Genomic DNA, 19,753 nt, shown 5'->3' on the forward strand with positions numbered 1-19,753 from the left:
ATTTGAAATATCATTTAAGGATAAAACCTTGCGCTTTCTTTCTGAAAATTTATTGTAGTTGCATGACAATGTATCCTATCATAAGCAGTATACAAGAGGCTGTGGATAATAACATTCCTGTAATGGAACGCCTTTGGGTTGAGGCAGACCGTCCACTTCTCTCCAGAACCCAGCATCGTTACATCGATACCTTCTCATGTTTTGACTCTTAATGGAGAATGGTCTACCATTCTTCCACATTCTGACCCCTCATTAAAAGTTTCCTCAGCAGAGTTGAAGCCATTATAAACGCGAATTGTGGACACACCTCATATTAATGTTTACTAATATTTGACCGGACACTTTCGATCAAATAGTGCATGAGATGCTCAAAATACTGCCATCACACAGATATCTGGACCTACACGCCCTCCAATTCAATCCCGGGTTCAATGACTTATCCCTGGAGTATTACGTATGATATCATAACCTCCCATATTACGTGCATGAAGATCTTCTTCATCCTTTGTCAGGCTTGCATACACAAGAACTTTCAAACGATCCCACAAATAAAAGTTTGGTGGGTCTGAGTCCGAAGAACGTGGTGGTCCTGGAATAGGTGCACCTGTTCTGTGCGAAAAAAAGTTTCATGTTGTGTGCTGGTACATTCTGTTCCTGTGGGATTCGCGTAATTAATGTAGTTTGAGGTCATCTCTATACGTTTTTCTTGAATAACTCTAACCTACGGCCTCCAGCAAAAAAGTATCCCGGTACAGAACTTAACTACTTTAAATTTCCTGTAGGAAGGAGTTATAGTTGGCGCGTAGCGAGCGAGAGAAAATGAAAATTCACGTGTGGTTTTTGAAGGCCAGATATAACACTGCAGGTTGCATAAAACATCGGTAGGTGCAGCTGTGTATCAACGCTGTCCCCGTAGAGAAATTGAAAAAGGTAACAGGATTAGAAGAAGTGAGGCAGAATTGCCTCTCAACTGTTTTTACTGTTCAGCTGAATGGCAACTTTCCAAGGTCATAAAAGGCGCTTAAGTCTGGTAATGTTTCTCGGAAAGACTCGAGAGAAATCACACGCTGGCGATGCGATAATACCGTGAAACGGTTCGGGAAAATTGGAGAGGAAATTGCATCGGGTTGCACGCTGATTACAGCTTGTTCTGTTATGGATTATGTCAGTACATTTAGCGATACTATACGCAAGGGAATTGGTTAAATATTTTTATGGATGCACACTTTGCTTCTTTCCGTACAAGGATAACGTTAAGTTGTAGACTGTGGAAGTCATTTTTTCTTCTGACTCTTAGTTTCAACCCAGGAATACCCCACTCCTTATTCCTTAAATTTCGGCTTCTCATTTATAAAACGGATTGAGACGTCAGCTTACTTTACAAATAAGTTAAAGTTTTGCATATTTAACGTCAAGCACGCAAAACATATATGGTATAAGACACAAAGCGTTAATTATGCTGGTTTTATTAGTTTCGGACTATTGACCCACAAACTAAAGAAAATTTTAAAATTTGAAATTGCGTTTAACGTTTATTGGTAGTCGTTAAGTGCTCTCGTCACTAAACAATGGATTAGTGTAGTCTGTGAAACTCGTGCTTTGTTTTACGAAAATCTAGTTTTTTGCGCATGTCGACGTTTCCGACGTCATATCTCCTGAGCTAAGTGTCACACAGTGATATAATTTTGCAGTTACATTCAGTGGTTTAGGTGCATACCGACTGCAAAGTGTGGAGTTAAGAGTATGGAAGTAATAAATTAAAATGTCGTTCATGATGCTGAACTTCAACTGCATGAGCAGCGAAAATGAAGTAAGCGACTAAAAATTTCCTTTCACTTTTTATTGGGTGGTGTTAGCGGGAAAAAGTTTCGAAACGTTTTGTGTAAAATTTGTTGGAAGTCGTAAGTGCTCTCTTCTGAAGTACAACAAATTTCAGAACGGAGTAAATGTCTTTTGAGGCTGTTGTTAGTACACGTGCATTTTTAACAGTTGTGTAATCTATATAACATTAATGGACGCATGTATGCTAACTAGGTAAGAGTAATTTCTGAAGATGTCGACACTAAGATCAGAGGCACACACGGAGGAAACGTTGCTAAACTCAGTTGTTTGAGAGGACCAATAATACCTTATTTTCAATTCAAGCTCTAATCATTATGCACTCCTATGAATTTTGAACATTCATTATACATATTTACATAACCCTGCGCTAAGCAGTTATTGATTAAGATATGGTCTGCTTTCTATGAAATCGAATTTTTTAAGCTGAATTATGTGTTGGCAACCAATCAATAATTTTTATTAATATCTTATATATTGTTTCTTCTTATTCAAGCTCGTTTGGCTATATTCTACAGCCTGTATCGTCAGCAAAGAGAAATTTATCTGCTCTGATCGCGAAAGAAGAACAGGGTCAGTCCCAAAATTAAACCTCACAGATCGCGAAAAGTAGCTTTTTGTCCGCCTCTCAAAGACAACTGGAGCGTTTCGCAGTTGCCAACAACTTTTTCAGTTGCTAGGTCCATAATAAATAATGCGAAAAAGATACAGGAGACTCCTGTAAGCAGACAACAGCTGGTAAAAGATCTTAGCTTTCAAAGTTAAACAGGTCTTATAGCGCCACACCGTCTACCATTAAACGTCTCATAATTCATTGTTAATTACTGTTATTATTGTTATTATTACTTATTTATTTACTTGAGAATACGAAGAATTTGTACCTGAGAAGGCAGCATAACTTTGCAAAAAGTACGAAGTTAGCATAGTCTCAAACAATGAATGATAGCAACAAGATTGATAATATGAAACATTTGTCGCACTGCATTCAATCTTCAAGCTGACGCCATTTAGTGCTCTTGCGTCTCAGTTTCGTTATTTATTTGTATTTCAGAATATATTCTAACGGATCACATATAATATTTTTGAGAGTTCTATTATTGTGTATTAATGGAGGATGCTGATTGTTGCACCATGTAAGCAAATTAACAGCACTTAACAAATGGAACCCAGAGAAAAATTTCCTTTTGGGTAGTCTTGGGAACATAGTATTCGATCCTAGTTGGGGCTGCAGGCGCTAATCAGGTACCGTATTTTACGAACTAAAAGACGCACCTTCGTTTTTAAGCGATTTCTTAAATACAGTTTTTACCATTTTAATTACTAGATTACAAAGCCATACTAAAAAAAATTCTTAGTTTATAAAACCGAACTGACCTCTAAAATCCCTAAAAATAGACGTCTTCTAGCTTTGGCCATTTTATATTCAGTCCTCTACTTCCACAGTTGGACTTCATCTTTTTCAGTTCATCTTTATTTGCGCGCCAATCGCGAATGGTTTTTGTGTTGGTGGAGGGCCAAATGCTGCTCACCTGCTCTGTTTCTATGTTCTTCTGCATATGCTCTTATTTTCGATTTATAGCCCGCATCATATGAATACCATTTTTTTTCTGTTAGGGAACTGGCTACTCACAAAAATATTGTACTTTTACCGATAACACAAATCACTTTCAATTCAAGTTCATGGCACCTCAGACTGCAATGACGCATCAGAGGCTACATAGTGTTCTGAGTTTGTGTTGGCGGAGCGGGAGGGAGACAGTGTTGGCAAGCTTGTGAATCCCCGCAGCCCATGTTTCGCCGCATATTTTCACTGCTGCCTCTCGATGAATCCCGTGTTGCCATATAGAGATAGATTTTCTGAGGCATCAAATATATGGCCATTTTTAAGACCGGCGGGAATTTTAAATCAAACACTGGACATTATTATATTAATTACGAGTATAAGACGCACCTGAATTTTGGAGCCAATTTTTCGAGGAAAAGAGTGCGTCTTACACGCCGTAAAATACGGTAGTGAATTGATACTTTAATAATGGGAATGAAAGTGAACAGGAAAGGCCATACCACAACTATAAAATAAAGAAGAGACCAGATCTCACTCGAAAATTCAAATATATTGTTGAACTCGGAATTCTTTGTACTTAAATATTTTGCACTCAAATAGGTGGTAATGAGAGTTGTACAGTTGGCCATCCGCTTACACTACTTAAAAAAAATGTCAGTTTAACCCTTCGAGTCCCAACAACACCAAAGAAGGTACACTTCTAATACCATTCACGAAAATAACCTTACCATCATAGGTAGCAACGAATACAAGAAGAAAGTGGCAAAAAGTAAACAGCCAATTGTTTAAAGGCGGTAGCTTTACTTTGGAGCCACTAGGGCATACAGTTTTCAACCATCCATCATATCATGTGCTATATTTTAAAGTAAATTCGCATTTCTCCAAGACACAGTGCCATATCTCGGAACTTCCATGAAATGCTAATGCCTAAAATAACTTAGTCATAAATAACACGCAAAAATTTTACATATTTCATATCAAAACTGCATAACGCCCCAGTCAAACCAGTAGCAGAAACTGAAATTGATGTCACAAGAACTTTAGATATACTTGCTTTCAATGATAAAAAAAATCGCATGTGATAATCTCCTACGGTCACGTATGCCCGTTCCGATTGTTGATTTGGACACTATAACTGGCTACTAAAATGCACTACATTCGTAGAGTTACCTCAGTGTAGTACTAGATGCATCTGTATTGCAACAGTATCGGATATTTCATGTTAACTGGTGCTTAAAAACAAAATTAATGTAATGGTGGTTTCAGGCAGAAAGTACTGGTACTCAAAAGACTAAGAAGTTTAAAAAATGTGTACCTTCTGATATTTAGAAAGTTATTGTTGATAATGACGAACGAGCGAGAAATGCGAGTTGAGAGAAACCGGTACTGGAATGTAAGGGCGTTTTCCTGGAAAGCAGGCGGTTCATCTCGACTGGAGCTGCAGGCTGCATGCAGGCCGTTCTCTTCCAATGACGAGAGTAATTCATGTCTCACGAACGGTAAACGTCAAGCGTTATATAATAGGCTCACAACTCCTCCGAGGAAATGGGTTTTTACGGATCCAGCTACATAAATATCTTTTACTCCCCAAAATTTGCTACATATACTGCCGGAAAAAGAGATCGCAACATCAAAAAGGAGATGTACGAGATAAACGAACATTGGTAGATCTGAAAGGTGATGTCTATTCAGATTTTGCGCCAGTGGCATAACAATTTCTGGATTTCCGGAAGGCTTTTGACACTGTACCACACAAGCGGCTCATAGTGAAATTATGGAATATCGTCTCAGTTATGTGACTGGATTTGTGATTTCCTGTCAGAGATGTCACAGTTCGTAGTAACTGACGGAAAGTCATCGAGTAAAACAGAAGTGATTTCTGGCGTTCCCCAAGGTAGTGTTATAGGCCCTTTGCTGTTCCTTATGTATATAAACGGTTTGGGAGACAATCTGAGCAGCCGTCTTCGGTTGTTTGCAGATGACGCTGTCGTTTATCGACTAATAAAGTCATCAGAAGACCAAAACAAACTGCAAAACGAGTTAGAAAAGATATCTGAATGGTGCAAAAAGTGGCAGTTGGCCCTAAATAACGAAAAGTGTGAGGTCATCCACATGAGTGCTAAAAGGAACTCGTTAAACTTCGGTTACGCGATAAATCAGTCTAATCTAAAAGACGTAAATTAAACTAAATACCTACGTATTACAATAACGAACAAATTAAATTGGAAGGATCACATAGAAAATGTTGTGGGGAAGGCTAACCAAAGACTGCGTTTTATTGGCAGCACACTTAGAAAATGTAACAGGCCTACTAAGAAGGCTGGCTACACTACACTTGTCCGTTCTCTTTTAGAATACTGCTGCGCGGTGTGGGATCCTTACCAGATAGGACTGACGGAGTACATCGAAAAAGTTCAAAGAAAGGCAGTACGTTTTGTATTATCGCGAAATATGGGAGAGAGAGTGTCACAGAAATGGGCAGGATTTGGGCTGGACATCATTAAAAGAAAGACGTTTTTCGCTGCGACGGAATCTTCTCACGAAATTGCAATCACCAACTTTCTCCTCCGAATGTGAAAATATTTTGTTGACAGCGACCTACATAGGGAGGATCGATCACCAGGATAAAATAAGGGAAATCAGAGCTCCTACGGAAAGATACAGGTGTTCATTCCTTTCGCCCGCTATACGAGATGGGAATAATAGAGAATTGTGAAGGTGGTTCGATGAACCCTCTGCCAGGCACTTAAATGTGATTTGCAGCGTATACATGTAGCTGTAGATGTACTAGCGCGACAATGAGGACACAAATCAAATTTGTTTTAAAAACACGCTGTAACGGTCGTGAGCGTTAGTTACTTTTGAGATTGGAGTTGGTCAGTTGATGTTAGTGAAGAATGCCTTTAAGGCGGCAAAGACGCCATTATGAACATTTGACTGAGTTTGAACGAGGTCGTGTAACAGGGCTATGAGGAGGTCGACGCTCCTTCTGCGATATTCCAGAAAGAGTTGGCAGGAACGTAGACAATGTACACGATCGCTAGCAGCGGTAGTCACGAGAATGTACAGTCGCAAGAAGAGCGGGCTCCGGACGGTCACATGGCACTACCGAGAACAAAGAGCATCGTGCGCAGCGCGTGGCTCTGGGACCACAGTGACACAACGAACAGTTACAGATCTGTTACTTCAAGGACAGCTCCGACACAGATACCCTGTAGCGTGAACTCAGCTGACCAGAAACCACTGCCATTTGCGACTTCAGCGGTGTCAAGCGAGAGTTTATTGGAAGTCAGGGTGAATGTTTGTTGTGTTTTCTGATTAAAGCTGGTTCTGCCTCGGTGCCACTGATGGCTATGTGTTGGTTAGGAAAAGGTCAGTTGAGGTCTTGCAATCAATCTGTGTGCTACATACGTTGGACTTACACGCCGAATCTAAACCTGGAGCTTTGGCCTGGAGTGCGATTTAGTACGACAGCAGGAGCAATCTCGTAGTTATCCCACGCATCCTTGCTACAAAACTGTACATCAGTCTGCTGATTCGACCTGTTGTGCTGCCATTCATCAATAGCATTACAGGGTGTGTTTTCCAACAAGATAACGTTCGCCCACATACCGCTGTTGCAATCCAACATGTTCTGCAGAATGTCGACTTGTTGCCTTGGCCTGCTCGATCACCAGGTCTGTCTCTAGTCGAGCACATGTGGGATATCATCGGATGACCACTCTAACGTTATCCACAAACAGCATTAATCGTCCCTGTATTGATCGACCGAGTGCTGCACGCCTGAAATTTTATCGCTCAACATGACATCCGGCACCTGTACACCACAATGCATGCACATTTGCGTGACTGCATTCAACATTTTGGCTGCTTCACTAGTTATTAATGTGCCGGCATTTTACAATTGGAATGGCTTATCTCGCTCACACATTATCCTATGATCTTGCTGTGTTAATCACTTAAATACACTACTGGCCATTAAAATTGCTACACCACGAAGATGACGTGCTACAGACACGAAATTTAACCGACAGGAAGAAGATGCTGTGATATACAAATGATTAGCTTTTCAGAGCATTCACACAAGTTTGGCGCCGGTGGCGACACCTAAAACGTGCTGACATGAGGAAAGTTTCCAATCGATTTCTCATACACAAACAGCAGTTGACCGGTGTTGCCTGCTGAAACGTTGTTGTGATACATCGTGTAAAGAGGAGAAATGCGTACCATCACGATTCAGACTTTGATAAAGGTCGGATTGTAGCCTATCGCGATTGCGGTTTATCGTATCGCGACATTGCTGCTCGCGTTCGTCGAGATCCAATGACTTAAGGAGAATATGGAATCGGTGGTTTCAGGAGGGTAGTACGGAACGCCCTGCTGGATCCCAACGGCCTCGTATCACTAGCAGTGGAGGTGACAGGCATCTTATCCGCATGGCTGTAACGGATCGTGCAGCTACGTCTCGATCCCTGAGTCAACATATGGGAACGTTTGCAAGAAAACAACCATCTGCACGAACAGTTCGACGACGTTTACAGCAGCATGGACTATCAGGTCGGAGATCATGGCTGCGGTTACCCTTGACGCTGCATCACATTCAGGAGCGCCTGCGATGGTGTACTCAACGACGAACCTGGGTGCACGAATGGCAAAACGTCATTTTTTTTCAGATGAATCCATGTTCTGTTCACAGCGTCATGATGGCCGCATCCGTGTTTGGCGACATCGCGGTGAACGCACATTGGAAACGTGTATTCGTCATCGCCATACTGGCGTATCACCCGGCGGGATGGTATGGGATGCCTTGGTTACACGTCTCGGTCACCTCTTGTTCGCATTGAGAGCACTTTGAACAGTGGACGTTACATTTCAGATGTGTTACGACCCGTGGTTCTACCCTTCATTCGATCCCTGCGAAACCCTACATTTCAGCAGGATAATACCCGACCGCATGTTGCAGGTCCTGTATGGGCCTTTCTGGATACAGAAAATGTTCGACTGCCGCCCTGGCCAGCACATTCTCCAGATCTCTCACCAATTGAAAACGTCTGGTCAATGGTGGCCGAGCAACTGGCTCGTCACAATACGCCAGTCACTACTCTTGATGAACTGTGGTATCGTGTTGAAGCTGCATGGGCAGCTGCACCTGTACACGCTATCCAAGCACTGTTTGACGCAATGCCCAGGCGTATCAAGGCCGTTATTACGGCCAGAGGTGGTTATTCTGGGTACTGATTTCTCAGGACCTATGCACCCAAATTGCGAGAAAATATAATCACATGTCAGTTCTAGTATAATATATTTGTCCAATGAATAGCCGTTTATCATCTGAATTTTTGCGTGGTGGAGCTATTTTAATGGCCAGTAGTGTATGTTACCTAGACAAATGTATTCCCAAAATTTGATTTATCTACGTTAGTTATTTGTTGGTGCTGCGATTTTTTTCTGACAGCGTAAGTTAAGGAACGAACATTAAACTGGTGTTGAGTGATGCGGAAAGAGCAACAAAAAATTTCCGAGCCACCATCCAGCATCGAGTTCCGGGGAATGCGGTGAAGGTGTGGAACATTCGCGTAAGAGGCACAGAGTCTACAACTCGCAGCGGCCGCGCAAAAACAAGAAAATAAACACGACGTATCAGTTGGTCTCAGCAGTACATGTATTCTGGACTGACGTATTTGTAATTGAGCCACACTAGAGCTACTGAATTTATTATTAAATTGATATAAAAGTAGTTACGAATTCTAGTCTGACGGTATTCGTCTGTAGTGTAGCCTTGTACGTAAGTGGATCGTAAACGATAAGCACTTCAGACAAGAAGAGAATAGAAGATTTTGACGTGTGGTGCTACAGAGTAATGCTGAAGATTAGCTGGATGGGTTAATAACAGATTAAGTTCTGAATCGAATTTGGGGAAACAGAAATTCGTGACGTGACTTAACTAAAACAAGGTATCTGTTGATAGGACGGCAAGGAATCGTCAATTTGGCGATGGAGGGAAGAGTGTGTTTGAGGGGGGAGGTAGGGAGGGAGGAAGAGGGTGTAAATATTGTACAGGGAGACCAATTCTTGAACAAAGCAAGCGGGTTCAACTGTTTGTAGGTTGCGGTAGTGATGTAGAAATGAAGAGGCCTGCCCAGGATAGAGGAGCATTGAGATTTGCACTGAGAGCCAGTCTTCGGACTGAAGACCACAGAAATAGAAATTTATTACAATTAGGTACCATACCTGTAATTTTCCTTAAAGAATATACCATTTTTTATTATACAATTGTGAGTCGGTTCGCTTACAAAGCGAACTGAATTTCAAATATTGTATTTTTTTTCTAGCAACTGAGTGCAGTGTGCAGTTTTTTTATTAATTGCTGCTCGGAACTGAGACAGCTCGTCATTTCTTCTTTAATCACTAAGTATTCTTTTTAGCCTAGCGACGTCAGAAGCAGCGGAACATTATTAACAGGCCACACGTCGTAAGGCGCAAGTTATTTTTATGCTGGTAAATTAATATTTTCAAGGGGTTTTTATTGTAGGCCTCTTGTTGCGGTGACTCTCTCGAGACATACTATAAAAACTCAACGTTTAGAGCTCGGATTACGAACCTTCTTCGGATTTTTTAGAAAAGGGAGTCAAGCTCTCAATACAAGACTTCGCCAACGTGGTACCTAAGACGACGTTTGTTTTGTCTAGGAATCCTGAATACTCGGTTCGCTAGACAAACAATCAAACAATTCGTATTAATGAGTTTTATTACAACAAGTACAAATACTTAACTTAGATCTGAGAATTCTTGTAGTTCTTTATACGTCATTCAGCCACAAGTGCAATAACACAGGTGTGTCGCAAGCAAAGGACGACATACAAAATATTCAGTCTTCTTCAGAACAGACAAACACAAGTAACACTTCTGGTCCCAGCGACTGCTAGTAACAGCAGTGTGCCATCTGAATTGCCGGGACAGCTGATGTCTAACTGTGCTACGTAGAGATTGCTAATGAAGAGGCTACGATGCGTCGGCGAAGTGGCTACGTTGAAACTGCCTATGGAAGCGGTTGCCAGCATTTTTTTTTTTTTTTTTTTTTTTGTGGGAGGTTGAAATACAGCTACACCGGTGGTTCACGGTCTTACTGTCTTGATGGATAGGCTGCCATCAGTCGGGCGCGTCGTCTTCACCTGGTCGTGCTGCTGTCGTGTTGTCATCCTGGATGGAGGTCTGGCTGGCTCTGAGCACTATGGGACTCAACTGCTGTGGTCATAAGTCCCCTAGAACTTAGAACTACTTAAACCTAACTAACCTAAGGACAGCACACAACACCCAGCCATCACGAGGCAGAGAAAATCCCTGACCCCGCCGGGAATCGAACCCGGGAACCCGGGCGTGGGAAGCGAGAACGCAACCGCACGACCACGAGATGCGGGCGGAGGGAGGTCTGTCAGCTTGCGATTGGCCGACCTCTTTCACAGCCTTCTCTTCTCTGTCGTTCCTGACTGGCGTGCCGGCGCTGACTTTACGTCGTAACGAGGTCCACTGCGGTTGATATTGACGACAAAGATGTTGTGCGTTGGCTGCTTCAGAAAAACCGCGAAAGTGGTACTGAATGTTCCTGCCAGATTCTGTTTAAACACTCAGTCCCATAGTATACTATCGTGGTGGCACTATCTTTCTATTGCTACCCTATACTGACGTTCCTGCAACAACTAGGTCAATTTCACAACCGAATTCTGAATGTACTCTAGTGATGTGTTAGCACCAAGTGCTTGCCAGCAACAGTATCTTCGCGCTCATGGAATCCTCTTGCCTGAAGAGGAACCAACCCATCGGCCAGTGCCACCTCTTTTTAAAATTAATATAAATTGGTACGATTGCATCAGAAGCAAAATAATGCAAAAGTATTTTCTTACGTACGAAAATGTTTTCTAGCTTTCGAAATTTCGTCTCTCCCTCGTCTCGGGACCACACAGAAATACCCATATTTTATACTCATTAATAAATAACTAAACAAAATATCATACGTCGATCCAACTAGGTACCCCACTAATTCGGCCACACAATTTTATTAAAATCTGCTTGTCTTCGGGTGTCACAACAACATCCCATGTTACCATATTTTCAGTAATAGGTGCTGGTGTAGTACTGAAAACTTTCGCTAGAAACATCGCAATCAACTGGTTACATCCCATCCGTGCCTCTTAGGACATCATATGCGGGGAGCTCAAGCTGTGTTACGAATGATGGCGTTTTCCAAAATTCATGCTTGCCACCAACATACACACACACAATTACACCGAAAAAAATTCGGAGTTAGTTCAGGGATATTTTCCAAGTATTTTAATGAAGGGATCTAAAGTCTCTGGTGGCTCGTTACAGACATATTCTATTTGATTTCTTACCCCCCATATATCTTTGTATGTGTATAAGGCTTAAAATATCTATGGAACAGGGCAAATGTCAACGCTATGTGTTGTGTATCTTGTTTAGAAACAAACTTCGTATATTCCCTCATGGTACCTGCTGTTCGCAACATTAACACTCCCTTTTTTTCTGCGTTCACAAATTTACTTTCAGTACTGCTCGATTCTGTCTAAGGTTTGTTTTTCCGGCAATGTTGGTTGTACGTAGAGTTGTAAAAATGGCATAGGTTGCTATAGACTATCACAAGTAGGTGTATATAGTAGTTTTCCTTGTAGCTTTGGTCATTTAAGGTTCAAATGGCTCTGAGCACTATGGGACTCAACATCTTAGGTCATAAGTCCCCTAGGACTTAGAACTACTTAAACCTAACTAACCTAAGGACATCACACACACCCATGCCCGAGGCAGGATTCGAACCTGCGACCGTAGCAGTCCTGCGGTTCCGGACTGCAGCGCCAGAACCGCTAGACCACCGCGGCCGGCGGTTATTTAAGGTCGTACCTGTTGTTAACTGTGAATTAGGTTGTTACATACCTATCAGGCGTTACCTCATAACTACCGTTTTGTTTATGCATGCAATCAGTGTCTTACAAGATTCTCCTAAAAACCAGAAGCGGTGTGCGGTAGCGTTCTCGCTTCCCACGCCCGGGTTCCCGGGTTCGATTCCCGGCGGGGTCAGGGATTTTCTCTGCCTCGTGATGGCTGGGTGTTGTGTGCTGTCCTTAGGTTAGTTAGGTTTAAGTAGTTCTAAGTTCTAGGGGACTTATGACCACAGCAGTTGAGTCCCATAGTGCTCAGAGCCATTTTGAACCAGAAGCGGTAACCAACTAGAAACTGAGTGAGGATTTATAAAGGATCAGGTAACCTTTGGAAGATTTTCGTTCCACATAGTTATCGTCCTGTCTGTCACTTAAAAGTAGCCGTCCGCGGTGGCCGAGCGGTTGTAGGCGCTTCAGTCCGGAACCACACGGCTGCTACGACCGTGCGGGATTAGCCGAGCGGTCTAGGGGCGCTGCAGTCAAAAAATGTTCAGATGTATGTGAAATCTTATGGGGCTTAACTGCCACGGTCATCAGTCCCTAAGCGTGCACACTACTTAACCTACATTATCCTAAGGACAAACACACACACACCCATGCCCGAGGGAGGACTCGAACCTCCGCTGCAGTCATGGACTGTGCGGCTGGTCCCGGCGGAGGTACGAGTTCTCCCTCGGGCATGGGTGTGTGTGTTTGTCCTTAGGATAATTTAGGTTAAGTAGTGTGTAAGCTTAGGGACTGATGACCTTAGCAGTTAAGTCCCATAAGATTTCACACACATTTGCGGCTGCTACGGTCGCAGGTTGGAATCCTGCCTCGGGCATGGATGTGTGTGATGTCCTTAGGTTAGTTAGGTTTAAGTTAAGTCAAGGGGACTGATGACCTGAGCTGTTAAGTCTCATAGTGCTTAGAGCCCTTTGAACCATTTCAACTTAAAAGTAAATAGCATTTACAGCAAAATCGTAACTGTCGATGTTTAGTTCAGGCTGTACTCGAAAATCGTTGATTTGTAATGTGAAACAGAGGGATTTTATAGTAAAAATAAAGAAAGCAATACAGATTTGTAATATAGCGCTAAAAAACACAATTTCCTCAACAAAAAGGTAAAATAAAAAAGTAAAACAAAAATCTACCGAACACCGCTTCAGTAACTCGTCGAACTTTTATCAAACACGTTTCTGTTATTTAAGAACAACTTTCACGACTATCAATAATAACAGGAAACTGTTACCTTTGAGCATGATGATGAACTTTCTATTGAATACAGAATAACAACAGTAATTATATAAATTTCTACGTTTGTGCGTGTAAACTGTAGTTGCATCTAAAGTAATTGCTTTTGTTACGTAAAGGAGCAGAAGTGACGCGATTAACCAATTTTTGTTGCTTACAAACTTACTATAATGTTATAGAATACACTTTGGATTACCTCTGAATGCTGCGCGGTTCTAATTATACTCAAAACAAACAAAGTATCTAAAAACAAAGAGAAGTCGTCGGTTCCCAGTTACACATTCATTCCCTGTTACACATTCATTTACGTTTCTTTCCCTAGCAATGCTACCAGTGCTACTGGTAATCTTAGCGTTTACTACGTCATCTGTGATGTGTACCGAAACTATCGAACCGTAGTTTTGGCAGAGCGTTATCTTTGATACACAGCAGTATTGATAATTTTGCTGATGGAGAGTTGGTGAACGTAAATCAGGAGTATGAGTTCACTGAAAGAAATGCAAGAGTGACTAAACTACGCTATGCTCAGCTGTTCCCGCAGCGACGGCTACCACATTACAGTACTTTTCGATATGTGGATAGTCGTTTACAATAAACCGCTTCCTTCTTTGTGTTGGTGATAATATATTACAAACATATTCACTGCTATCAATCTAGTTTCAGAGACAGAAAGGTAATTAAGGGTAACAAAGTCGAATAAATCGTGTATACAAGCCGTCACGTAAGAGCGTGATCGACACTACATGCAGGTGGTAAAAGACATCGCGTTAGCTCTTACACACCTCAATAGAGGGAACCTTTCTCCTTCATGCAACGTCCGTAAAGCATTAGTTCACTCTGAGTTCTTGACTGAGATACGCAAGAATATAGATGAGTGCAGCTTACGCTTCGCGTTTTGAGTCTATATTTCTCTGTGACTACCCCAAAGGCCTGAAAATAAGTTATGCCGCGACGTCTAAATATAGGGGAAATCAAAGTAATTTGTACAAGGGTGAGTAACACGCTATGAAGTGGTTAAAAACGTGGATGACTTTGAAGAAAGTGGCCGAATCGCTAAAGTGACTCCAAAAATTCGTAAAAATGGTTATTAACCTTTATGCGGGAAACTCATTCTTAACATTGCGTCAAGGGCAAGCAAAATTTACTGTGAAACAGTTGTCACCGCGAATGCGTCGCATTTGGAGGTCTCTTCCACGTGAATACGCGAAAAACATGGTTTCAAGAATGACTCGGAGAAGCAAAGCAATTACCGACGCTGCAGGTAACTGCACGTATTATTAATCGTAATCGCTTTTTTTTCTTATATTTCGTATGTGTATGTTTTAGTTTGTTGTCATACTTTTTTCTATTGACTAACCCAATCACGATCTAACTTAACAGACTGCAGACCATTACTCTTCAGCAAGCCACAAGACACCACGGGTCCAACACACACAAAAATTCCCTGAACAACCTCCGAAAGTTTTTCAGTGGAGTATGGGTTCTCCCTGTAGTTACATTGAACGCTTGAGAGAAGTGCTGAAGAAAATCGGGAACCTCGTTGGTACTGACCTTTTTGAGTGTCACGAAAGCAGCAGGCGGAGGAGTGAGCAGTGCGTTCTGCGGCGGCAGGTGGCCAACTGTGCCTGCAGCCTCGCTCCCGTACATCTTAAAGCGACGGCCGCGCCGCCAAGCGGCGGAGGGGCGCAGCTCTCAATTCTAGGCCGGGTCCACATATTGGCACCAACGCTGGCGCCAACGGTATCCGTCCAATGTGTGTATCAATGAAACGACCCCAGTGGCGTAGCTGCTGGAGGGGGAGGTAGGGGGAGGGGGGAGTACAGTTCGTGCCGGGTACCAGCTCGGTGAGGGTTCCGTGACAGGTATTTTAAATACATATTTTTAATATGGTCAGTCGAGGATACGACAATGCTTCTACAATAGCTGGAGTGCATTCAGGATTTTAAGCAAGAATTTTCGAACTTAACTCTAAGGCATTATTTAGACCCTGTGCAAACCAATCTTTCAATCTCCACTCTTGCTGTGTCAAAGGTATCATATAACGTCACATTACATGTGTCTTTTTTGGGACTTAAGAAAATTTTTACGGTTTTACACCGTTTCTACTCATAGTAGATTTCATTTGCAGTAGGATATTGAAACAGACACTAACAAGGGGAGGCCGCCAATGGTGAAATTCAGATTCGATTCATACTGCGCATAATGAAAGCTCGTGGCCAGAGGTGTAATGTGGCAAAGCACCAAGATGCACTTCTCAGCCGTTGTCGAGAAAATCGCCAGTTAAAATAAATCGTTGCGGTGAAATACTCTCTACGATTAACAATTTTCTACAGCGTCGTGGCGCAGGGGTAAGCGCTCGGGTTCGTAATCCGAAGGTCGCCGGATCGAATCTCGCGCCATGCAACCTCTTTTTTTTTAGTGTTTGTTTTTTGTAATTCAAATACACACACACACACACACACACACACACACACATACATATATATATATATATATATATATATATATATATATATATATATATATATATATATATATATATATATATAAAATTCCCGGCAATCAGTTGCAACAATTATGCATATAATAAGTTGTTGAAAGTCGTTTGTCGTGGAAAAACTGGCGACTTCGAACATCATTATGTTTTCCGCAAACAAAGTTGTATTTCACAAATGTTATTAATTGTCTTCATAATGTTTACCACGTATAGTTAACGGAAGACGTAGAAACGATATTCCGAAACGAATACGTATAGTGTAAGTCAAACGTTCGAATTAGAATAGAGACCCCACGAACACAAATTTGCTGTGGCAGGTATCAAAAATAAACTCCGTTACTCACTCGTTACACTTGAAGGACAGATGTTGAATGGGCCGAAACGAGCCACCGCTTAACAGCGTAGTTGCCTGCTAACTTCGAAAGAAGGTAGATGCGCTCCCTAGAGCAACTTATAACATCGTCGAAAATCAGTGCGTACGTGAGAGCTTTGGTACACCCTGTTAAACAACTTATTATATGCATAATTGTTGCAACTGATTGCCGGGAATTATATATATATATATATATATATATATATATATATATATATATATATATATATATATACTCCTGGAAATTGAAATAAGAACACCGTGAATTCATTGTCCCAGGAAGGGGAAACTTTATTGACACATTCCTGGGGTCAGATACATCACATGATCACACTGACAGAACCACAGACACATAGACACAGGCAACAGAGCATGCACAATGTCGCCACTAGTACAGTGTATATCCACCTTTCGCAGCAATGCAGGCTGCTATTCTCCCATGGAGACGATCGTAGAGATGCTGGATGTAGTCCTGTGGAACGGCTTGCCATGCCATTTCCACCTGGCGCCTCAGTTGGACCAGCATTTGTGCTGGACGTGCAGACCGCGTGAGACGACGCTTCATTCAGTCCCAAACATGCTCAATGGGGGACAGATCCGGAGATCTTGCTGGCCAGGGTAGTTGACTTACACCTTCTAGAGCACGTTGGGTCGCACGGGATACATGCGGACGTGCATTGTCCTGTTGGAACAGCAAGTTCCCTTGCCGGTCTAGGAATGGTAGAACGATGGGTTCGATGACGGTTTGGATGTACCGTGCACTATTCAGTGTCCCCTCGACGATCACCAGTGGTGTACGGCCAGTGTAGGAGATCGCTCCCCACACCATGATGCCGTGTGTTGGCCCTGTGTGCCTCGGTCGTATGCAGTCCTGATTGTGGCGCTCACCTGCACGGCGCCAAACACGCATACGACCATCATTGGCACCAAGGCAGAAGCGACTCTCATCGCTGAAGACGACACGTCTCCATTCGTCCCTCCATTCACGCCTGTCGCGACACCACTGGAGGCGGGCTGCACGATGTTGGGGCGTGAGCGGAAGACGGCCTAACGGTGTGCGGGACCGTAGCCCAGCTTCATGGAGACGGTTGCGAATGGTCCTCGCCGATACCCCAGGAGCAACAGTGTCCCTAATTTGCTGGGAAGTGGCGGTGCGGTCCCCTACGGCTCTGCGTAGGATCCTACGGACTTGGCGTGCATCCGTGCGTCGCTGCGGTCCGGTCCCAGGTCGACGGGCACGTGCACCTTCCGCCGACCACTGGCGACAACATCGATGTACTGTGGAGACCTCACGCCCCACGTGTTGAGCAATTCGGCGGTACGTCCACCCGGCCTCCCGCATGCCCACTATACGCCCTCGCTCAAAGTCCGTCAACTGCACATACGGTTCACGTCCACGCTGTCGCGGCATGCTACCAGTGTTGAAGACTGCGATGGAGCTCCGTATGCCACGGCAAACTGGCTGACACTGACGGCGGCGGTGCACAAATGCTGCGCAGCTAGCGCCATTCGACGGCCAACACCGCGGTTCCTGGTGTGTCCGCTGTGCCGTGCGTGTGATCATTGCTTGTACAGCCCTCTCGCAGTGTCCGGAGCAAGTATGTGTTCTCTTTTCCATTTCCAGGAGTGTATATATATATATATATATATATATATATATATGTGTGTGTGTGTGTGTGTGTGTGTGTGTGTGTGTGTGTGTGTGTGTGTGTGTATACATTTGAATTACAAAAAACAAATACTAAAAAAAAGTTGTATAGCGAGAGATTCGATCCGGCGACCTTCGGATTACGAACCCGAGCGCTTACCGCTGCGCCACGATTTCTTTTAACTGTCGATTTTCTCGACAACGGCTGAGAAGTGCATCTTGGTGCTTTGCCACATTACACCTCTGGCCATGAGCTTTTATTATGCGCAGTATGAATCGAATCTGAATTTCACAATTGGCGGCCTCCCCTTGTAAGTGCTCAAAAGTATCCGGATACCTGGGTGAAACTGACTTACAAGTTCGTGGCGCCCTCATCCGGTAATAGTATAATTCAATATGGTGTTGGGCCACACTTAGCCTCGATGACAGCTTCCACTCCCGCAGGCATACTTTCAATCAGGTGGTGGAAGGTTTCTTGGGGAATGGCAGCCCATTCTTCTAGGAGTGCTACACTGAGGACGGGTATCGATGTCGGTCGGTGAGGCCTGGCTGGAAGTCGACCTTCCAAAACATCCCATCTATAGGATTCAGGTCAGGATTCTGTGCAGGTCAGTCCATTATAGGGATGTTATTGTGTAAACAGTCCGCCACTGGCCGTGCATTATAAACAGGTGCTCGATCGTGTTGAAAGATGCAATCGCCATCCCCGAATTGATCTTCAACAGTGGGAAGCAAGAAGATGCTTAAAACATCAATTTAGACCTGTGCTGTGATAGTGCCACGTAAAACAAGAAGGGGTGCAATCCCCCCCTCCATGAAAAACATGACCACACCATAACACCAACGCCTCCGAATTTTACTGTTGGCACTACACACGCCGGCAGATGACGTTTACCGGGCATTCGCCATACCCACATCCTGTCATCGGATCGCCACATCGTGTAACGTGATTCGTGACTCCACACAACGTTTTTCCACTGTTCAGTCGTCCAATGTTTACGCTCCTTACACCAAGCGAGGTGTCGTTTGGCATTTACCGGTGTGATATGTGGCAAATGAACAGCCGCTCGACCATGAAATCAAAGTTTTCTCACCTCCCCCCTAACTGTTATAGTACTTGCAGTGGATCCTGATGCAGTTTGGAATTCCTGTGTGATGGTCTGCACAGATGTCTGACTATTACACATTACGACACTCTACAACTGTCGGCGGTCTCTGTCAGTCAACAGAAGAGGTCGGCCTATGCGCTTTTGTGCTGTACGTGTACCTTCATGTTTCCACTTCACTATCACATCGGAAGCAGTGGACCTAGGGATGTTTAGGAGTGTAGAAATCAGACGTATTATACAAGTGATTCAAATGGTTCAAATGGCTCTGAGCACTATGGGACTTAACTGCTGAGGTCATCAGTCCCCTAGAACTTAGAACTACTTAAACCTAACTAACCTAAGGACAGCGCACACAACCATGCCCGAGGCAGGATTTGAACCTGCGACCGTAGCAGTCGTGCGGTTCCGGACTGAAGCGCCTAGAACCGCTCGGCCACAACGGCCGGCTGCAAAATGATTTACACACGATATCTGTATGGTGCAAAAGGTTGCAGTTGACTCTAAATCACGAAAAATGTGAAGTCATTTACACGAGCACT

At 43.3% G+C, this 19,753-nt stretch overlaps 1 protein-coding gene across 1 annotated transcript in view; it reads right to left on the minus strand.

Annotated features, from left to right (window-relative positions):
* Nucleotides 1–15,262, minus strand: part of LOC126101053 (U-scoloptoxin(16)-Er12a-like) — a 110,983-nt gene extending 95,721 nt beyond the window's left edge. Inside the window, exon 1 of the mRNA XM_049911720.1 lies at nucleotides 15,139–15,262. The gene's annotated coding sequence lies outside the window, so the exon portion shown is untranslated. The remainder of the gene's footprint in view (nucleotides 1–15,138) is intronic.
* Nucleotides 15,263–19,753: the final 4,491 nt, after the last annotated feature.

The sequence above is a fragment of the Schistocerca cancellata genome, chromosome 9 (assembly GCF_023864275.1).
Source record: "Schistocerca cancellata isolate TAMUIC-IGC-003103 chromosome 9, iqSchCanc2.1, whole genome shotgun sequence".
In the NCBI taxonomy this organism is placed as follows: domain Eukaryota; kingdom Metazoa; phylum Arthropoda; class Insecta; order Orthoptera; family Acrididae; genus Schistocerca; species Schistocerca cancellata.